Source organism: Panthera leo, chromosome D2, assembly GCF_018350215.1.
Source record: "Panthera leo isolate Ple1 chromosome D2, P.leo_Ple1_pat1.1, whole genome shotgun sequence".
In the NCBI taxonomy this organism is placed as follows: domain Eukaryota; kingdom Metazoa; phylum Chordata; class Mammalia; order Carnivora; family Felidae; genus Panthera; species Panthera leo.
In genome coordinates this window covers 26457855-26464243 of record NC_056689.1, presented here as the reverse complement: position 1 = coordinate 26464243, position 6389 = coordinate 26457855, and positions in this window count along the sequence as shown.

Sequence of the window (6389 nt, the reverse complement as noted above, 5' to 3'; positions counted from 1 at the left end):
TTACATTCTTTCTGGGGACTCTAAGAAAGAATCTGCTTCCTTGCCATTTTCATCTTCTACTGGGACCTGCATCCCTTTCACATCTGCTTCCATTTTCATATTGCCTTCTCTCTCACCACTTCTGCCATCATAGCACCTTCTCTAATTCTGACTCTCTTGCCCTTCTCTTTCTCCTACAAGGGTCCTTATGATGACTTTGGGCTTACCTAGATAATCCAAAATTATCTCCCCATCTTAAGCCTCAATTTTATCACATTGGTCAAGTCAATTTTCCCTGTAAGCTAGTTTAAGATAGAATTAGGGTGTGGACTTTTTTAGTGAGAGGGGGTATTTCTGCCCGTTACATAAGAGATTTCACACAAAAGCAAAACAAACGCATAAATCTCAAATGATATGCCAATCTTTGCAACCTCTGTGTTCTGTTCTCTCCTGATTTGTCTGTGTAGGCCTTGCAAGGGAAAGTGTGGAATGTGGCCACCCTTTTGTATGTGAAACAGAGTGATTTGGCCTCAACAGCAGCAAAACAGATCATGGAAGAGACGTACAAAATGGAGTTCCTGTACAGTGGTGTGGAAGACAAACACGTGGTGATTATACATCACATGAGGCTGCAAGTCACAGCACTGCAATTTATGGTAGCAGCACGGACAACTGGAGGAGGTGACCCTTATTTGGGATGTGTGCAAAGTTTTTACACCATGTGGACTTTTTTCAGAGGTGTTTTATTACTGATTTGCCCAACCTGCAGGACGACTTTGTGGACAAATTTCTTGACCTTATGCCCTGACGCATGACATCCAAACCTAGAGAAGTCGTCAAAATTCTACAGACCATGCTGTGGCAGAGTACCTTCCTGCACATCCCCCTTCCAGAGCAGATCCACAAAGCTTCAGCCACCACCACTTGCCAGTGGGCAAGTCAGACATCGCTTTGCAGTTTACATCTGGGTTGGTTGTGGCCCTGGATGTTGATGCAAGCCTAGAACATGTGCAGGATCTTCAGAGTACTGTGACGGTCCACATCTTATATCCAGATGGCCAGGTTCAGATGATTCGTCCTAAACTGGCAGACTTCGGGAATCCTGGGCCAGGGCTCCACCGGCTTATCACCCAGCTGTACGTCTCCCACACTGTCTGAACGGAACCATGCCCGTGAGAGTCAGGCTGCTGCTGGCCTGCAACTCCCGTTCCTGCATTCCAAAATCCCCCTCGATCGGGGGTGGCAGCATCGAGAACACCATCCCCTTCAGCAAGTCTGTGACTGTTTACATAATGTGCAAACTGAATCACAAGCAGTCTTTAGAGCTCAGGCCTAGAAGGGCCTCCCTTCTTAGGCATCAGGGCCAGAAGCCTGGAACATTTCACCTGGAAATGGCATATAGGCATAAGGAGGACCATGACTCTTAATAGTCTCATCTGGTATCAAACACAAGATAAATTCTTTTGCATTGAAAAACCCAAAACCTTCACATCTACACCTCCTCCCTCCTGACTGCCCCCTCCCCCCACAATAAAGTTGAGAAAACACCTAGCTGTTCTAGTTCCTGGTCTTTCAAAACAACAATGTGACTATAGGTTCAACATTTATGCCACATGGCTACATTCCTCAAATGTGAAACGAAGAACAGTTTATTGGAGTGTAATCTTGTTTTTTTTTTTAATCAACAGTCTGTTTTCTGGGGCCAACTCCTTTCACAGCTGTACTTTTTTTACACGGACGGTTCCTGAATGGCCTTAGACATCACTTTCTTGCCAAGAAGCTCTTTCTTTAACTCAGGGAATAGGTGTGCCAAGGACTGCATGAATAGTTGCAGAATGAATCATTTTTATCCCTGAAGGAGTTTCTTCATCTTGCCTGTCATTACCCTTAGAACCAAAATAATATATTAGGGCCATATATTAGGACAAACAAGGATTATGGAAAAGAGGAATCCAGTGTAAGAAATAAAGTCATTTCCCACTAGAGAGAGAGAGAGAGAGAGAGAGAGAGTATTCCACAAACTATTCTGTGTTCATGAGTTCAACAAATAGTTGAAATGGACTAATTCTACAAAAGATGCAAATTATGAAAAGTTCTCAGAAGACATAGATAACCTGAATAGTCTTACATCTACTAAACAAAGTGGATTTTTAGTAAAAATCTTTCCATCAAAGAACCTCAGGCACAGAAAATTTCATTGGAGAAACTTTCAAACACTTAAGAAAGAACAATTCTATATTTTCACACAAAAACTTCCAGAAAAATTGAAGAAAAGGAAAAAAAGAAAAATTGAAGAGAAGGGTATACTTTCTGTCAAATATTATGAGGTCACATTAATATCAAAATTAACACAGAAACAACAAAAATAGAAACTATAAGGGCAGAAATACTCATGAACTTAGACTCCAGAATTTTTAACAACGTGTTAATATACCTATTCTAGCAATATACAAAAAGAATAACCTTGAAAAATAATATTTTCTATGAATGTTAACGTTTCCCAGCATGCTAACAGAGGAAAATGCTATGGTCATCTTAATAGATGCAGAGGCATTTGGCAAAATTCAATATTCACTCATGGTAAAAATTTTCAGCAAACTAAAAGTAGAATGGAACAATTTTATCTAATGAGGGACATCAACAAAAACCTTATAGCTATCATGATGCTTAAATACTAAAAGGCTGAATCCTTTCTCCTCTTAGATTAGAACAAGGCTGGCATCCAGCATTGTATCTAAAGTTTTAACCAATGCAAAAGGCAATGAAAAGAAATAAAATTCATACAGATTAGAAAGGAAGAAATAAAACTGTTTCAATTCACAGATGAAATCATTGTCAGAAAATCCAAAGAAACTGCAATAAATACACATTAGTTGTATGTGAATTTTGCAAGGTTGCAGCGTGCAAGATAATACAAATAAATCTATTGCATTTCTGTATACTAGCAGTGAAGTATTGAATCCAATTTATAAAGCAAATACTATTTACAAAAGCTCCAAAAAATAAAATATTGGGCACAAATTGAACAAAATGTGTGTGTAAGCTGTATACTGAAAACTAGAAAGCCCTGATGACAGAAAACAAAAAGGAACGAAATTTGAAGATATAAAGCATGTTAATTGATTTTAAGATTCAATATTGTTACATTTGATGTAATCTTAGTCAAAATCCAAGCAGACTGTGTATTTTATTTTAAATATAATTTAAATGTATATGGAAATGCAAAACACTGGAAATTAAGCGAATTTGAATAATTCATAATAAACTTTCTCAAAACTTAAGGTCTGCTAATCAAGACATTGAGGCTTGAATTAAAACATTTTTGTCTTTGTTTTTGTCATGGAGTTAAACATCCTACCAATCAGAAATTTCTTCAGAGTTTTTACTTTGGGGTTTCCAGTCATAAAGGTAAGTGGATTTTAACCCCAAATCTAAATGGACATTCATGGTTAAAAATTTTCACAAAAATTTTTCCCCTGCTCTTCCCAGAGCCAAAATAGGACATGCGTGTTTTCCCTGTTGTCTAGCTCCACTTACGAGGATTTTGTGATTTTGGAGTCTTAGCTCCACTTGGATGCTCCCGTTTAAACTTTTTTTCTGCTTGTAGCCCTGGCTTTGTCATTTGACCTGTTTACTTGGTAAATCCGAGTCTCCAGTAGCCAGGGATAAACTCAGTAGATAAAATCAACACAAATTCTGTTTTTGAAGCCATTTTATTTCTATGGATTCATAATTAAAAAAAAAAAATCACGATCTGAAAAACTGCATTAATTTTGCATCATCTCAATTTTAAATACACACATTCCAATAATTTGAAGAGAGTTGTAGCAGAGAAGTTTTCGTATATTTCCAGTTAAATGTTGGAAACAAAAATCCAAACCCTTGTATTTTAGGAAAGCTAAAATCCTCTGATACAAATGATATAAAGAGAAAGACAGTGGTGTGGTATGCGTGTGTGTGTGTGTGTGTGTGTGTGTGTGTGTGTGTGAACAAAAAGGTGTATAAAATTTTCTTCAACAGTTTTTTTTTAATTTAATATCATTTGTCTTATATTTGAAAAATAAGGTCACATTTATTTATTATTGACTCGAACCATGGATTTTGTATAACTTTCTCAATATTTTTCACAACAAAATGTAAAATAATGGTAGAACAATCTTACTATTGTTCAACACATCAGAGTAGCCTTTTATTCTTTTGAATATACTTATTATCACTTCAATAAAAGCAAGCAATTGGAATACGAAATTCTCTACTCCTGAAGTGAAGTTTATTTTAAAAAGTTTTCTACTTGTTAGAAAGTCCTGCTCATAAATATTATTTTGGAAAATTGTCTCATGTAATGCTAATGAAGAGTAAAGAATGTAATGGGGAAAATTGAATGTGTCATTTGAAACCAAATGTGTCATTTTATCAACTATTTTAAAAAAATGTGTGAAATTCCTAATGCTGTGTTTTAGTTTTTGGAGACATGCATTGCTCTGTTATAAAAAAAATAATTAATATTATGTAACTTTAACACGCAAAGTATTTCTCATTCATAGGAATTCATCAGATAAAGAAGTGCTTATTTTGGAAGAAGCCGTGGATTAGCTAGGAGACTTGCCTTGACATTTCACTCACATATCAAACATACTGTGTTTACTCGTAATGTACATTTATCTGTGTCAGTGATGGACTCCGTCAGTTTGACAGGCATCATATAATCTAGTCAACAAAATCTAGAAAAAGGCTTTTCAACATGAAATGATGTCATAATGTGTTAAAATGGCACATATCACTCTGACGGTGTGACAGGTGTTTTAAATCTCAGGCTATTTATTTTCAAATAAGAAATATATGTAATGTTTTTACACTCCATGGTAAGACTTTCAGACTTTCTGTCTTCTAAGGTCTGCTTTGGGTTCAGAGTTTAAAGAAAATAGAAGTTACTCATCTTTTCCAACTTCATCCGGGATTTTTTTTCAGTTTGGTTATTTTTATCATTCAGCACCCACCAGTTTGCCTCATACATTCTGACTATATCTTCTCTGGCTCTTTTGCTTGGATCACTGTTTCTACCTTCTCTATATTCCTGCATGTATTCCTGAAATTCTCACTTTTTTTTGCTGATTTTCATTCCCTTTGTTTCCAATATCACATTTTGAAGGATGCCTGCCATATTCACATATCTAAATCTTTCAATAAAAATTCACCTGGCCAGACTAGTGTCTTCTTAAAATTAGAGGATGCAAAACAAAGCTCACTACCTTTCTTTCAAAATGTGTTCCACTTAACTGACTTCCTTATCTTTGTTTATTGTATCATATTCTTCAAAGGTGTGAAATTTTAAATTATCTTTAATGATACTTAAAAAAATTTTATTTATTTATTTTCAGAGAGAGAGAGAGTGCCAGCAGGGGAAGGACAGAGTGAGAGATAGTGAGAGAATCCCAAGCAGGGTCCGCGCTGTCAGCACAGAGCCTGACGCAGGGCTTGAACTCACGAACTGTGAAATCATGGCCTGATTTCAATAGTCGGATGCTTAACCAACTGAGTCACCCAGGGGCCCCAATGGTAACTTTTTGCTTCTATTGTTCACTTTCCCCATTGAATTAATTACAAAGGTATGTTGATTTTATTTCAAGGAGGTCACATGCTTCTGTATCATACATTTCCACCGCTCCATCCAAATGCAGGTCTTCAAATTCTTCGTTCCTTGCAGTACTATCCCTATGCTATCCATCCTATCAGTAGCATGATCTTTCTAAACTGTCGTTTTAATCATTATCACTTCTCTGTTTAAACATCTTCTATAGTTCTTCATATATTTATAACACCTAAGTGCAATAGTATAACATTCAAGATTTTTTTATTTACCAAGGTTATCTTCAACTTCTACCTTTGAAATATACTACCTCTCAAATTGTACCCTTTGCTACGTTCTTGATGTAGGTCAATACCTTTATTTTGTCACTCCCTCTGCCGGGAATATACATTACTAATTGTATTGGGACTGATGCTTTCATTACCACCTGTTGAAAAGTGTTTGTTTATTTTTTGTTTAATGACAAATCACATGTATTAGCTCCATAAATCTATTCTGGATATATTAATCAGAGATGATATCACTTCCTCCTGATCCTAAATAACACTTGATGGAAGAATTATTTTGCACTGTGTCATTTCTAAGTTTCATAGTATGGGAACTCTCTACGCCCATGTCACCTAGAAGAATAGCTTGAATGCAAAAGAGCATCAAAAGATTAATTAAAATAAATATCTGTAGGAAGAAATTCTTGCTTGTGAAATGTCATGGTTGTTTCAAACCTGTGTGGTTTTGCCTTTTTTTGTGGAGTTGTTGATTATCTCAGGTGCTTTTCGGTAAGAGAGAAAACATTATAGCCTCTGTGAACATTTGGTAGGAAATC